Below are 13,837 nucleotides of genomic sequence, written 5' to 3'. Positions count from 1 at the left end.
CATCTTGCTGGGAAGTAGAGCAGTTTATGATAGAGGTTTTTCCTCTGCCTAAAGACCAGCAGAATCTCAGCTTTTCCATATGGGAATAATAATACTTACCTTCTGTGTAGGAGCCTGGCTGTTGAATAGGGACAGGAGAGGTATCAGGCTACAATCCTTACTTTTTTTTTTTTTGAATATAGAAGAAAGATGAGTGAAGTAGAGTTTTTATCATCACAGGTTCTGGACGCCTCTGTAGTGCTCTTGCCCGATGGTTCTGTCTCTCCCTCTTGCTATTGTAGTCTCCACTGGGTTATTTTGTTGCTCCCTGAAATTGAGAAAAAATAGTTTATTTTAGGCAATAAAGGAGCAGAATGGATCGTTAGCCATCTTGGCTACAGACTCCTTTTCTCTTTGGCCCCAAGCAAAGGAATGGGGAAATTACTTTATTCATTATAATATGGAGTTATATAACCATACAAAATAATTTTATATGATCCAGTAATTCTACTGCTGGGTATATACCTACAAGAATTGAAAGCAGGAGCTCAAAGAACTATTTGCACAACCCTGTTCCCAGTAGCATTATTCACAATAGTCAAATAGTGGAAGCAGCCCAAGCATCCATGGACAGAGCAATGGATAAACAAAATGTGGTCTATACATTCAATGGAGTATTGTTCAGCCTTGAAAAGATAAGGAATTCTGACACACACCAAAACAAGGATGAACCTTGAGGATATTATGCTAAGTTAAATAAGCCAGTAACAAAATGAAAAATATTGTATAAGTCTATTTATGAGAGGTATTGAGAATGACCAAATTCATAGCTATAGAAAGCAGAACGGTGGTTGCCAGGGGCTGTAGGACCCAGGGAATAAGGAGTTATTGTTCAATGGATCTAGTTTTAGTTTTACAGATGAAGACTTCTGTGGGTGGATGGTGGTAACGGCAGCACAAGAATGTGAATACACTAAGGCCACCTAGCTGTACACTTAAAAATGGTTAAGATGGTAAATTTTATGTTATGTGTATTTTGCTGCTATTGGAAAATTCTAGATTTCACCTCTAATGTGTGACCCTAACTACAGGTTGCCGACTAGGTGCCAGATGTTGAACTAGGTACTTTATAGACATTATTTCCAATAAATGTTATTGTTCTCATTTTACAAGTGAGGAAACAAGTTCACAGGAGTCAAAATAATTTCATGAGGTTATGCAGCTAAACAGCAGGAATGAAATCTGAATCCAGGTCCATGTAGCCTCTTCATCACCCTACACTTCTGCTACCCATGGGGAGCTACCACATTTGTGCACGCGCGCACACACACACGCGCACACACACACACACACACATTTCTATATTTTCATCTTGATATATATTTCATTTCTTAGCTTAAATTAATTGTGTTAATTACTATAAATGACTATAAATGCAAATGTTGAGGCTAACCACTTAATATCACACTTAGTCCACATAACCACCTTAGAGTAAGTGGTGTCGACCTATTCTCATTGGTTGGAGAATCTGCGAGGAAGGGATGCCTGAACACAACCAGCTCCATTGGGTGCTTCAGAAAGCAGGGAATTCGACTGCTTAGGCTGCAGGCTTTACAATTACAAACCGGCATTTTAGAAATGGCAATTGAAAGTCTAAGTTCCCAAAAGGCTTAAGCCCAAGCCTCCTGACATTTTTTTCTCCCACATTTTTGGAAAAAGAATAAATTACTTTAAAATGTGTCTTGTTGGAAATGCCAGATGATTTCTCTAAGCATTTTTTTTTTGGTCTCTGAATGGACTTAATATGTGTTCATTGTGTCATAAGCACAGTCTGTCTGGTACAGGCAGAAATTGTGTCCCTGGTAAACAAAATGGCTGCAGCCTTGCTTGAGCATGTGTTCCCTAACTAGTGGGCACGGAGGCAGGATAATTGGCTATCTCCTGGTTGTAAGTATAGGTATGTTAACTGTGGGCCTGAGAGGAGCCTCCATTTTGGGTTGTAGTTTATTATTAGGTGAGGAAATTACTGGACACCTCCAGCTGCCATTAATCAGCCACAGAGTCAGACTGGAGCCAAATGAGATGGCTGTGGGTGGATTCTGCCCAGTGCTGTGGAAATATAAGAAGACAGAGACAAATGTTTTCCAGCCTAGCAGCACTAAACTCTGCCCTTTCACAGTCCTTAACATGCATGTTCAAATTGATTTAGTCCATTCACCCCCTCAACCTAACCATCTATTTTCCTTGAAGACTGACAGTTTTATGTGTTGCTACCATGTTATTATGTGTTGCTGCTCTGCCGGTAGCTATAGTATTTCAGAAACATTTACTTGCAGACATAAAGGATGAATGAGGAGGAGGGTAGAGAGAAAGGGAGGTGAGATTGCGTCATTTTTTTATGGAGTGCAAAACATGCCCATCAGGGCACCAACTTTCTCTCTCCCTCTCTTTTCTTTAGTCCTCTTTCTGTGTCAGTGATTTCCATGAAAAAGGCTTGAATAAAATTTCCCACTTGAGAAACACATCTGTCAGGTGATGTCAACGCCTGGCTTACTCCTCTTCCTGTTGGGTTGCAAACATGGCATTCTCTCATGGTCCTGGAATGCTGACACGGTCGAGTGGCAAAACGCAAACACAGGTAAGGTCAAGATGAAAAAAATCAACAGGGCCTTCTGTCCTAGGCTTAACTTTGGAGGGGATGGTAAGCACCTAGAAGCAATTTATTGTCTCTGCTGCTATGTAAATTCAGAAAAGGAGAATGGTGGAGATAAAAAACAATAACAACAACAAAAATACCAAACCAAAAAAATAAAAACCACAACAGCAAACAGCCTCCCATCAGTGGCAGGGACGTCAACCTGTCGAGGCATTCCAAGTCCAGTTGGAGATGTTTGCCTCAGGATAAGCAGGAATTCAGGTCTGACCCTCACCCTCAACATTTTTGGAACTGGATGAAAGTGCCTTATCTGAACATGTAAGAATATTTCTGGCACTGAAGGCCAAAGACTAAAATTCAGAGTTAAAATAAATACTCAGAGAAGGAAAGGAAACAGTGAGGTTAAAGGTTTGATCAGATAGGAACCTCTCAGCGCTGACTCCACCACACCCTCGTTTTCTTCAACCCGGTTTCATGTGCTAATCCAGGCGACAGCAAACAGAGACACTCTCTTTTTACTCTTCCTGCTTTTGTGTCAAAGGGTAGAAGAAGACAACCCCGTTGATTTATGTAGACAAATCCAAATAAAATAAGCAAAATAGAATTAAGTCAGCCAGCTGGAAGTGTGTAACCAGTTGAGTGTTGGCCAGTGTTTTCTATGCATCACTATTTAGTTACGTATAGCATCTGATGTTGTTGAATAGTCATAATTATTACCCAGTAATAGAAAAAGCTTGGAAAATAGTAGCCTTAGAAAGAATTTATTTTATAATAGACTCTGGGGAAGAACATTGGATGAGATAGACATATGCGCGTGTGTGCGCATATACATGCGCGCGCGCACACACACATTTTTTTTTAAAGAAAAAAATGTTTTTTCTTTAGTATAGATTAAAGTTAACGATCACAGTTTTAGTCTTAGTCACCTGGTGACTTTCCCGGTGGGTCCTGGGCTGCTGGAGGTCACAGGGCGGGGGAGGCCTCCTCAAGGGGGTGTTGTGATGTCTTTATGGTAATCCTTATATCCTGAGCATTTCCGTAGCTGGCAAGTCTTTGTTTTCCCTGCAGTTCTCAGGGTTTGCAATGACTGACTGTTCCTAGTCAGAGGTCACCTCAGTGACACACTGAGTGCCTCTGAAGCAGGGCGCCCATGGGTCCTGAGGGAAATGAAGCACATGGTTACTTTAGCCAGACAGTTCATCTCCCCTTATGACTGTGCAATGACTGAGGAAGCCTTCCTGACATTCGCGCGCTTTTCTTCACCCTTGTGCTCAAGGTTTGTTGTGGTTTTGGTGCTTAGAGCATTGACTTGGCACTGCCTGCATGGGCCAGGGTGGCCGGCGAGGCGTCCATACTGCTTTCGCGACAACTAAATTTTCTTGGATGAGATGCCATGCAAATACCACTTGATAACACGAATCTTCTCAATGTGAAGATCTGATAGATCACAAAATTGCTATAGGGGGTCTTTTCCCCTGATAATGAACTTTAAAAATTATTTAAAATCTCTTTTTGAAGGGCATGAGAACATATGTACACAGACTACTTAGTCACTGAAAAAGTTACCTTTCTTGTTTTGAAAATGTGAAGTGGAAGCTTTTAACACAACTGGGAAGTGGAAGATTGTATGACTATTTTTGTTCAGAGTCCAAAATTGTGATATGTTTTATGAAACATTAGGACTATCATTATGTCCCACAGAACAGGTTGTTTAAAATCATGAGCGTTCCAGAAGATTGGAACAAGCGATTGCCACAGTACTAGTTGAAATAACGAATATTTTGGTTGCCTTTAGTCATGTTTTATCTGTGTAAATCTTTTCCCTCTAACAAAGTAAAATAAAAATGAATCAGTAAAAACACTTCTACTTAAATCATCCAAGGAGCTTTCTCAGGAGTCAGAGAACAATCTAGATTAAGAACTCGTGATAAAACTGGTCTTTTTTTTTTGGATATGAAACAACCAATTTTATTACTCTTCCCTTCCCATCCCCATATTTCCTCATTTGGGCTACAGTGGGAAGACTGAAAGGTTCATTTGTTACAGCATATGTTCTGTCATCAGCGTGAGTACAATACCTACGGTGTTTAATAGGAAGGATTAAAAATTGCAATAGGTGCTCCATATATTTAATCTTCTCATGATAGTTTTCACAAAAATCCTGTTCTGGGTATTCACAGAGCTAATAAATTTGAAACTAGTAAAACAATAATAGTAAAACTATTAAAGCAGTAACATGATAACTGCTCCATAAGTATTCGACAGTGTTATTACTAATTAGCTATATCTCCACTTTTTACCTGAGGAATCTAACACTTGAGAGGTTTAATATCTATCCACAGTGAAACAGCTAGTATGGGAGCGGTCCGGGTTTGGAACCCAGATTTGCCTGCCTCCAAAGCTTGTTGCTCTTTCCATTACTCTACACTGCCACTTAGTGACTTAAAACTGGTCATCTTAACTTGCCACTTTCTTCATCCTGCCAGAAAATTAGCAATCCAATATGGCCTCCTGGCACAGAATCTGAGCTTGAGAACCATCAGCAGTGGATGAAAAACCTGTAATTAAAAACTTAGAAGCTTTCTTTATTGGCTTTATCTTTTAACTAAGCACACCTGTTCAGCCGTAAACAACAGCTCTTAGTGGCTATTTTTATTTGAATAAAATCGAGTGTTTAAAAAACACAAGTTTTTGTAAACATTAAATCATGTTTTTTTGGTGTGTGGCCTTGTTATATTCTCTCAGAAGATTTGAATCCATTAAAAACATTTGTGGGATGGTAGTGTCTATATGCTACTAAAGAAAATTTGTGTTTCGCAGTAGCAGATGGAGATTAATTTGAAAGAACAAATTAAATTTTATTCCCAAGTATAAATTACCATAGCACAAAACGCTTATCTCTTATCTTCTTTCTAACATAAATATTTATTGAAAGGGTCAATCTTTCGCCTTTTCTTGTTCTCTATTTTCCTACAGGATACTCTTCAATACAGAAGGGGAACCGCTACTTTTGACCAAAGGAAAATGGCCCTGACCTTCCTTTAGGTTCAATGAATTCAGAGAACTAATTGTTCTCTGAAGGTCCCTGCTTTGAGGCTGTAAAGGGAAAGTCTTTTTGTCATAAAGCAAGAGGCCTCATCTTGCTTATGTGGTAGGACAGTGTATGAACAAAAGAAAGATGATTAAGATACAAAAGCTACTGAGGAGGGAAGTGATTTTGGAAGGTTTTCGGTGGGCACCCATTATCAGTTGTATCTGTGTCTTACATTACACATCACCATACTGTCCGAATACAGATCAGGATCCATAATTCTAGAAAAGACATGCTAGTCAGGATAAGTGGGCAGTGATTTATTTTAGCTGTTTTGTCATCTTAAATCATACTATTCCACATACTTCAACACTGAGGGCAGGCTGGCCTTCATGATTGCGTCTCATTTTATTCAAACTGTGGCTGATTTGGCTCTATCTCAGTTTTGATTTTTCATTAGCGCCTACATGCTTGCCTTTCTGTTCTGTTTGTTTATTTTTCATTGTCTTGTCTTTTTTTCCTGATCATTACCGTAAGTAACATGTAGCGCCTTCCCACGCAGCGTTTGAGCGCCTTCCCACGCAGCGTTTGAACGCCTTGGAGGCCCCCACCGCATAGGGCAGATCGAGTAGGAAGGAGTCCTTTAAAATATTTTTTGATTTGGGGTCTGAGACTTAAATCTTGAACTTCTATGTCTGACTATATATAATACATATCACAATAGTTATCAATAATTTGAAATAATTTCTCCACTCTAACTCATAGTCTTCAAAAATAAAAATGAGAGTTTAATGACAGAGCAGTTTAATACACAAATATATAATTTATATGTAATTATATATGCTGTCATATCATTATATATAAGTGTATATATACATAATATATAAATGTATATGTCTAATTCATACACACCCATACACGCACTTTCCCTTGGTATGTCAATGTGTGATACAACAAAGTGAAATAGATTTTTCTTGTGCTTAAAAGTTACCATGCTGAATTTAGTATAATTTAACAAATATTTATAGAACAACTGTATACTAGATGCCAGCAACAGAGAGAAAATAAGATACATTGTTTTTGTCCTTCAGGGACTTACGGTATCATTTAGGAGACTGGAAAGTAAACAAAAACATTTTTTGTGTAAGAAGATAAACAGCAGCATCACCATGGCAACACCAGTCTAGGCTGCCTGTGCACTGCAGGTGTACAAACTTTGAAATTGTACAGAGGGTTTCAAAATGTTTGGTGAATTGTTAGAGGAAATTTCCATTTTGACTTAAGTTTCCCCTTATGGACGATCATCAAATTTATGCACTAACCTTAAACCCCTACCTTGTCTTTATTAGTTATGTCCCTGAGTAAATATAATTTTGTTTCCCCTCCAATGCTGACACTCTGCTCTTCTGTGATTAAAGAAATTATGTCTAACTTGTTTTGTAAGAAGCACAGGGTTTAAAGAATAAACAACATTCCCCTACTCTCGCCCCTATTTGTTGGTTGGTTGGTTGGCTTCGGTGAATTTTATAGAACTGAGCCCTGTGTATGTGAGGGACAGGGTAAAAAATTTTGTGCATCATATAATAAATTATCTTGGTATACACCATTGATATATTGATCATTACATAAATTAATGCTTTCCAAACTGCTGCGTTTTGGTTAAGTCTAGATTTTAACAATGTGAATTATGGCAGGCTTTATCATGTATTTTAGTTATCAAAACCATACTGACTTAGCCTGCAGGAAGTCTGCTCAATTTTCATGATAAGTTGACTTGGCCGTATCATGCCTAATCAGTTGCACAGCTGTAGGCTCTGCTGGATTCTCTGAGAGACCAGCTTTGCTTGCAGGTCTGTGTCAAGAAAGTTTACACTACTAAGGTTTATTTATAAACATATAAACATGTGCATAGTAATTTTAAGCATAAAACCAAATTATATACTTTATTATAAACATTGCATATATATATTTTTTCCCCTAAAATTCACATGCCAGCTTTTAAAGAACAGCACAAAACTTTTGTGGAAGTTTTTTCACATCACTCTTGTCACGGATCCCTTATTTAGAAAAAAACTCCCTTCTTTTTCTGGTCAGAGTCCCAGGAAAATGTTCTTTAGTGGGTATTTAAAGTAGGTGTTGCATTTTCTATTATGAAGAGGCTGGAGGGCACCGTTGCTAAGAGTATGAGCACTGAAGCCACAGACTGTAAGCATTCTTTTTCTGTTTTCATCATTGCTGAACGTCATAACATGAACAAAACCAAGATATACAAATGCACGTTTTCTTTATCCCCATCTGTGGGTCAGAAAAGGACAACAGGGAAATGTAGCCATCACTGTAGCATGGATCAATCCCCAATGAAGTTACCATGTTGGTTTAATGTATAAACTGAATTTGTAATATCATAAGGACGAAGGGTTAATGGGAGCCTTTCTGAAGGTACTGAAGCCACCTGCGTTTGGTGGCAACAGAAAAAGTGACTATTAAGCTGTATGGAAGCAGTCTGATGACAGAATTGGTTCCGAGAGCTAAGCTAGGTGTGCTAATGGGGGGATTTCCATGAACCTTTTTAAAATACACCCCTTAGCCATGAACAGCCAAGGGCATTCTATGAACTGGAACAGTCCTTTAGCAATACAGTTCCAATGTGGAGACTATCTGTTCCACAGACGTTTAAATAAAACTTCCTCATTAAGCTTCAGCAATGAGTAGTTCTTAAGGTTTTAGAAGGGAGGTGAAGGAATGTTTCCAGATGTTTGAAAATATCGTTTTAGGCAGAATGTTTAACAAATGGGTTTTTACTGATTGTGCTTACCTTTGAGGAAGCTCAGCAATTTTAACTTAAATAGTGATGCGAAGTCCGTCTTGAAATTTAATTTCAGGTGAGTATTATGTTCTTTTTAATTTCCTCTTTTAAAGGACTGGTGCTGTGGAAATCCACTCCTTCACCAGCTGTTACATTTCAGAGAGTGTTGGACATTGCCAGCAGGCTAGTCACTACATAGTCCCAACTTTATACTTCTACTTTGTTGTCATTATTCATAGCCAATGTCATTATTCATAGTTGTCAGAAAGAGTGAATGGAGATGAAGATGGAATTGATACTATATTTTTATCCCTTATTAGCATATGAGAGTGATTGACAGAGGGAAATTTGTGTAAGTTAAATGTCAAAAATGTTTTCAAGATTTTAAATAGATACTTGCTATTCTACAGTCATTTTTGTGAATGACAGCAAGTTAAGGTTACTGGGTAAATACCAAGTGAAGATTACATTAAATGCTGGTGAGGTAGTTTATACATTTAGCAATATTATAGACAGATAGCGGAAACCCAGTTTTTGCTGTGCCAAATATCATTTATGGGTTTATGATACTATTAGAACATAATCTGTGATGTCTGTAATGAAATTTCACCAATCTGTCAACATTTTCAGATGGTTTAATTTTATGACTTCATGATTGTTATATTTATTTAGTATAACTTTAAAGTGTAGATAATTTACTAAAATGTAATTACTAATTTTCAGTAACCTGTCATTCAGGCATTTTGGTACATATTTTCTCTATTTCTCCCAGTACGCTAAGATTGAGGAAAATGCAGGCGATAGCTACCTATTCATGCAGAAAAACCCAAGCTGGAAAAATAAGAGCACAGCTGGAAAGGCTAATGAACTTAGCATTTAAAAATGCTTGCAGAGGCTCAAAATCTATCCCCGGATCCCAGAGGTCGCTCTTTTTGATATAACCAATACAATCAGGAAACTGCAGAGCATTTAAATGCTATCATAGTGGTGAAATACGGTTGTCCATACTGCAACTTTCACATTTTTTTCTCACGGTTGTCTTTCACCACTCCTCGTTTGCTTTTGGCAAAGTGCATTTCTTATATTCTCTTAAAGAAGACAAGTTGCTAATTGACCGGGGAGGTAGCTGGCTGGGGTTAGAAAAGTCTGTTATTGAATTCCTATGGTGGGAGTAAAAACAAAAACACTGATGGATACCCATGTTATGCCTACAATTAACAGAGTAAACATCTTAATAGGCAGAGAAGACACAAACAGATGTTCTAATTGCATGTCTGTGAGAAACCGATGTTTACTAGTTCCACTCCGGCTTGGCCTCGGAGACCTCAGGAAGTTTCCCTCCCAGTGGGGATTCCAGTGATTTATTGATTTCAGTACAATGAATATTTCAGAAACGAGCAGGATTTTTAAGAGGTTAAATACATCCTTACAAAGGTTAGCATTAATTTGTGCTTGAAGGGAATGCTTGCTCGGCTGTCGCCAGGGGAAAGCATGGTCACGTCTGCCACGTTCCTGCTGAAGTGGGAAGGACCTCGGATGGGCTCATGAAAGGAGTTTTCTAATGGAGAGCGTGGAAATAAAACATGAGCACAGATAGTTTTCCCCTAAGATGAACAAAATGAGGAAGGTATGAGTAATAGCAAACTCCTAAAAATTGCTGGTTGCAACACTGATTAGCCTTGATCAAAACAGTGAAGATACATTTTAGACTTGTATTTGGAGACACTCAGAACAGAATAACGTATGAGGCTCAGAAACTTGAAAGCTTTTTAAATGTTTAAGAAATGCGTAACTTACCACTCACCTTCTCTATTGGACTTACAAACATTCTGATGTAATTATTTGGCTAGTGTTTACCAGAAGGAGTCTAAAAAGTAACTGATGGGGACTTTATACTCTTGTGCTTTTACTTCTTAGTTACACTTGTGGATAGTGATAGATGGATAGGTTCTCACTGGCATTAATAATGACAATACCTAGCCAGAATTCATGCCATGTGCTGTGGAAATGCTTTAAACAAAGTGTCTCATTCAAAGAATGCCATTACATCAGATGAGTAAATATGAAATTGACCGACTGTTATTTTGTAATACATGCAAGCAATATTTCATCTTTTTCCTAGCTTCTGTTTTAAGTCATGTTCAATTATTGGTTATTTGCCATAAGATCTGGCTAAATTTTTCTTGTTTAAATGAAAAAAAAACAACAAAACAAAACAGCGGTTAAGAATTTTGTGGTATAACAGGCCTCCTGCTTGAGTATTTTATGGCTATCAACCAGCATTGGCTATGTGTGTGGGCACCTGACATGTGGCTGGTCTGAACTAAAGACTCAGGATGCAGACAAGAATTAAAAATATTACTTTACAAGTGAAAAAGGTACTCTTTTAGGTGTACTACATTAAATAAGATGCATCATTAATTTCATTTGATTCTTTTTACTTTTTAAAATATGGCTACTAGAGAGTTTAAATTTTATTATAATAACTGCAATCGTTTACCTGTTGGGCACTGTACAGTTTCTCAAATCTTGGAATCAGATTGAATTCTGCCAACTTCATTTCCTACTCCACACTGATTTTTTGCATGGTACTTGCTTTTTATTACCGCAAACATAGAAAATCCAACTTCAAAAAGATGTAACATCATCAAAAGATGTAGTGTGATCTAACATTGGAACTGTGAACTACCTTGATTGAACAGTTCTCATAGTGTCTAGTACATGTCAAGTACTGCCATGGTATCCTCAAATGTTTAAAATACTTAGTGGCATTTGTATGTGTCAATTGAGGTGCCCTGGTGTGTTTTGGAACACAGTTTGGGAACCACAAATACATACTGTTAGAAACTTGATAATTTTTAGTTTGTACATATCTCATATTTCAGTAGAATTATAAATTCTACAAAGTTATCAAATACATAATCTAATTCACCTTTATACTCATTCATCTATCCATTTAATCAGTCATTAATTTAGTCATTCAGATTATATCTAAAATGTGCAAAACACTGAGAACTGGGTGCTGGTGATACTGTGGTGAATATAGAGAAAATCTGTGTCTCATGGAGTTTGCATTCTAGTAAATAGAAACAAAGAAACAGATTGAAAAACTCCAAGTAAACAAAAAAATTGCAAATCATGATAGGTGCCCAATGGAAGAAATAATGCCATAGACCATTGCTGGGTGGGTATGGGGGATGGTACTTTAGATGGGGTGGCTGGAGAAGACCCCTCTGAGGTGGTATCTGAACACACACCAAACCCAGAACGGCATCCTGGAAAAGAATCTTAAAAGAGCTTTCCAGAGGAAGCGACCGCAAAGGCCTTGACAATAGTAAGAACTTGGGGTGTGTGAACAGCAGACTGGAGACGTTGTGGTTATCAGAGGAAGACTGATGTGAGAGGCGGAAGGGCTTGGCAGGAGGCAGAGCATGGAAGGCTATATGCTACCATCATTAGCTTTGATTTTTTGGTTTCCAAAAGTCAGGCTTAAACCACCTAGCACAATGCTTTCCATAGAACAGGGGCCAAGTAAACGTTTGTTAAATTATTGTAGATGGGCAAATAATGGTGCTTAAAATGGATGCAACAGCCAGCTTTAAAAATAAGACTAAAAAATCCGGGACACAAAGAACATTATCTCATCATCATTCAGGCCCAGAATATGCCTAAATCAGTTTTTTCTTTTCTTTTTTTTTTTGGCCTGCCCTACTGAAACGTCAGAATTATTTTTCTAGTTCTAAACTCTTCCTGCTTTGAGGCTGGCCTTTCTCGTCTACCACAAATCACAAATTATTTCCCTCTTTGACCTTCAGTTTCTACTCCAGGCTTAGATTAAAGCTATCATTTATGGCAGTCCAAGCAGGATCCACTTCTGGTTTTTTGTTTCTACTGAATTAAAACTGCTTCCCTTTCTATAGCTACTTCTTCCTACTCAGCTTGCTAAGTTTCTTTTTGATCATTTATTCTTTCAGTAATATACTGGTTATAAATGATCAATTATTTATTTTCTCAGTTGCAGTGAATCATGGTTTATACCTACGAGGTGGTGAGTTTGAGAGCCTCCTTCTGGGGACCAGCGAAGAGTAAAATCCTGTTGTGTGTGGAAATACATCGATTTAGTGGTAGCCTCCAGGTACACTCCCCAGATCATTCCAGAGCTCATGAAACAGAAAGACAGACCAAATGAAGATGCTTGGCTTGCCAAGGTCATTGAGTTGCAAATATACAGGGACAGCAAGGGAAAGGGGACTGAGTAGGTTGACATACCTGGAGTAGGGAGTGGGCAGATGGAAGGTCACACCACCCAGCTCGTAGGCTATGCACGGTCACATGACCTGGCCTTTCCAGGTGTACTGGCCAGAGCCCCCAAAGATGTCCATACTCTGATCCCCAGAACCTGTCAATATGTTGTCTTATGTAGAAGAAGGGATTTTGCAGATGTGATTAAGGACAGTGAGGAGATGACATTGTTCTGGATTATCTAGATGGACCTCAGCTAATCACATATGTACTTAAACACTGGAGAACATTTCCTGACTGCAGCCAGAGACAGATGTGAGGACGGACATAGGGTCAGAAAAGAGTGATGTCTGTTGCTGACTTTGAAGATGAAGGAAGGGACCACTTGCTATGTGATGCAAGTGGCCTTTAGAGGCTCAACAAGGCAAGGAAATAGCTTCTCCTCCGAGCTTCAGAAAGGGATGGGGCCCGGCTGACACCTTGATATTTGCCCAGTGAAATTCATGTCAGACGTCTACCCTACAGCACTGTAAGACAATCAATTTGTGTTGTTTTAAGCCACTAAATCTGTGTCAGTTTGTCATGGCAACAGTAGGAAGTGAAGCGAGGGAGCAAGGCAGGTGAAGGGTGTCTGAAGGCCATACACATTTTTCTACCAGAGACGTAAGAGCAAGGTGCTGGCCAGCATCTGGCCACCGCTGTAGCTCGAGGCACAGCTGTAGCTTTTGTCTGCATTTTGCAAGCAGAGCACATCTGGGGGACGAATTGGTGGCTGCACCCTGAATACCATAGCTGCCAGTGTGCGGTGGCATGAGCTGTACCTTTTGAATATTTCAGATTTGCTTGGTCTTTTTATTCCTTTCTAAAAAAACAACTCTCATGTGTTTCATTGTTTTTTATCTATATGAACACCGTATATCCATTTATTTAATACATCTTTAGTACACTTTATTTTCTGACACCTCTTATGTGTTTTATCCATCCCATTTTTCCTGACTTCTGTAGCAGAATTAAATACTCCCAAGTAATTCGGCAAACACAGATGAAGAGTCACACAAAAGACAAGCCTCCCCAGGTGTGAGGAAGTCAAATGTTCAGTTGTGTTCCTTGTGTTGCCAGTGTT

The sequence above is a fragment of the Hipposideros armiger genome, unplaced genomic scaffold (genome assembly GCF_001890085.2).
Source record: "Hipposideros armiger isolate ML-2016 unplaced genomic scaffold, ASM189008v1 scaffold_1, whole genome shotgun sequence".
Lineage (NCBI taxonomy): Eukaryota > Metazoa > Chordata > Mammalia > Chiroptera > Hipposideridae > Hipposideros > Hipposideros armiger.
This window is presented reverse-complemented; position numbering follows the sequence as displayed.